This window comes from Ictidomys tridecemlineatus, unplaced genomic scaffold, assembly GCF_052094955.1.
Source record: "Ictidomys tridecemlineatus isolate mIctTri1 unplaced genomic scaffold, mIctTri1.hap1 Scaffold_50, whole genome shotgun sequence".
Lineage (NCBI taxonomy): Eukaryota > Metazoa > Chordata > Mammalia > Rodentia > Sciuridae > Ictidomys > Ictidomys tridecemlineatus.
The window spans coordinates 1,283,511-1,286,023 of NW_027523264.1; the positions used below are offsets into that span (position 1 = coordinate 1,283,511).

At 52.8% G+C, this 2,513-nt stretch overlaps 1 pseudogene; it reads left to right on the forward strand.

Annotated features, from left to right (window-relative positions):
- Positions 1 to 351: 351 nt before the first annotated feature.
- Positions 352 to 1,704, forward strand: LOC144373811 (uncharacterized protein KIAA2013 pseudogene; annotated as a pseudogene).
- The last annotated feature ends 809 nt before the right edge of the window (positions 1,705 to 2,513 follow it).

The window sequence follows — 2,513 nt, forward strand, 5'->3', positions numbered from 1 at the left end:
AAGTGCCATTGGTAGTTTTGCTGTACTTTCCAGCATTTATTTTGACTATCAAGAAATCATATTTCTCCTGATCACAGAGTAATTTAAATCATATTTTTTTCCAATTCAGCAATATATATCTTTCTCAAAGACCTAGAAGCAATTCCTTTGAAATATAATCATTAAGAAGTTCTTGTCAGGGAGGAAACCGAGAAGGAGGAGGAAGCAGCGACGGTAGCTCTCCAGGAGGCTGCGGCGGGCGTCAGGTGGGCGCCTTGGTCCGGGCCAGGGAGTGAGGCAGGGCCGGCCTGGCTGGTGGGCTGGGTGGCGGCCCGCGGCTGCCCTTCGCCTTAGCCCGCACCTGGCTGCCCGATGTGGCTGCAGCAGCGCCTCAAGGGGCTGCTGGGACTCCTGTGAAGCAGCTGGGCCCGCTGCCTCCTCTGCTGCTTGGCCTCCTGCTGCTGCTCTAAGCTCCAGGGTGTGGCGGGCGCTGGGTGGCGGGCGCTGGGTGGCAGGCGGTGTATGCCTGCAGCCTTGGGCCTGCTGCGAGCTGGGCGCCCCTGAGCCCTCTTCCTGCATGGAGGCGGCCACCGGCACCTGGCACGGCCTGCGGGATCGGTGCGAGGCCGTTCCTCTGGGCGCAGGAGTGCAGGCCTTGGTGCCCATTGGCTTCCTAGCCCTGAACGTGACCGCCAACCGGCTGTAGGTGACTCCTGGAGAGCGGGAGCCCCACCCCCACCCCCGTGGCCCCGGACTTCGTGCCCTTCTGCATCTGCGCCCACTGAAAGTGCTGGCCGAAGCTGTAGAGGCTGTGGTGCTGCTGCGGGAGGGGCCTGCAGCTCGGAAACCTAGGCTCTGGCCCTTCAGCCGCTGGCCTTGAGCCTGCCTCAGCCTCCTGTCTTGCTGTGGGTTCTGGCCTTGACTGTGTGTTGCTATCAGCAACCACACCACCATGCACACCAAGAACCTGTGGCCCGCCCAGCTGTCCTTGGTGCAGCAGATCCTGCAGCTCTCTGACCTGTGGAGGCTGACCCCCCAGAAGCGTGGCTGCAAGGGGCTGGTGAAGGTGGGCGCTCCGGGCATCCTGCATGGCATGATGCTCAGCTTTGGGGGACTGCAGTTCACGGAGAACTACTTGCAGTTCCAGGCCGACCCAGACATGCTGCACAACAGCTATGCGCTGCACGGCATCAGCTACAAGAACGACCACATCGACCTGGCCGACACCGAGGGCAAGCCCTAGCTTCACGTATCTGTGAAGTCCCACAGCCAGCCCGTCAAGATCTTCGCCTATGAGGCAGGCTGCCTGGACAATCCAGTGGAGCTGATCTCAGCCTACAGGGGCCACACCTTCTCAGTCATGGTGATGCAGCCCATCAGGCCGCTGCTCCTCATCTCCACCGACCTCACACACCTGCAGGACCTTCGGCCCACGCTGCACCTCAAGGCCCTCTTGGCCCTCAATGAGCACATGGCCCAGCAGGACGCAGGGCTGCCCTTCCTCTTCTGGTTCAGCGTGGCCTCCCTCATCACCCTCTTCCATCTCTTCCTCTTCAAGCTCATCTACAACGAGCACTGCCCCTCTTCAGGAGCAAAGAGGACACCAGTGTCTGAGGAACTGCGAGTCCTGCTTTCTGCCACTGTTGCATAAGACACCATCTGCTGCTACAGACAAGGGATCCTTTGGAAGCACCTACCCTTTGTGCCTTGTGGGGGACAGTGACGCACAAGGAAGTGCTTATAGATGCCAGCTTGCATTGAAAGGAACAAGTGTCCCATGGGTAGGGAGGGGCCAGTGGACCTGTAAGCCTTCTACTCAATAAAGTGAACCTGTGCAGAGCTTAAATATATATATAATGTTTTCTAGTGACTATGGTAGAGGAGTCTTAACTCAGAAAAAACATCAACTAGCAAGTAAAAATGGTCTAATCCCATTGACTAATCTCCCTTACCCTGAGTGCTTTCTAGTACTTTAGGTGCTGGGTTACCTTGACACTTAAAACTCTCCCTTCTTTTGGTTCAATAGAGTTGAGTTCAGACTCTCTTCTCTATTAAAATAGTCTTCAATAAAGTATTCTTTAACTTTTTAACTAGTCTAATGAAAGGAAATAAAATAGATTCCATGAATGGTAAAGACTTAGAGAAAAAACGATTTGAATATTACGTTGTATGTCAATGAGAGAAACAAAAACAAAACAAAAACCCACATAGAATTTTTGGCAGGAAGTTTTGGTAAAGTGGTTTCTATAAAGTGGCAGAAGAGCAAGGGATGGATATAGGAGGATATAAGTCATAGCAATAGGGTTAGAGGTAGGTGGTCCAGCCTTCTTATGATCTGCCCTCCCTATTAAACTTGAAGGGGATGTAGATGACTTGTAAAAGTTCTAAAAATTGTCTTTTTTTCATAAGGATAAGAATGGTTGAGAGAATAGGTAAGGTATCTTATGATCTTTCCTCCTCCACCCATCTTGGTCAGAAGTAGGAGTAGACATTTGAAAATGTGAAGTGAAAGGAGATTAAGTCAAAGGAGTTTC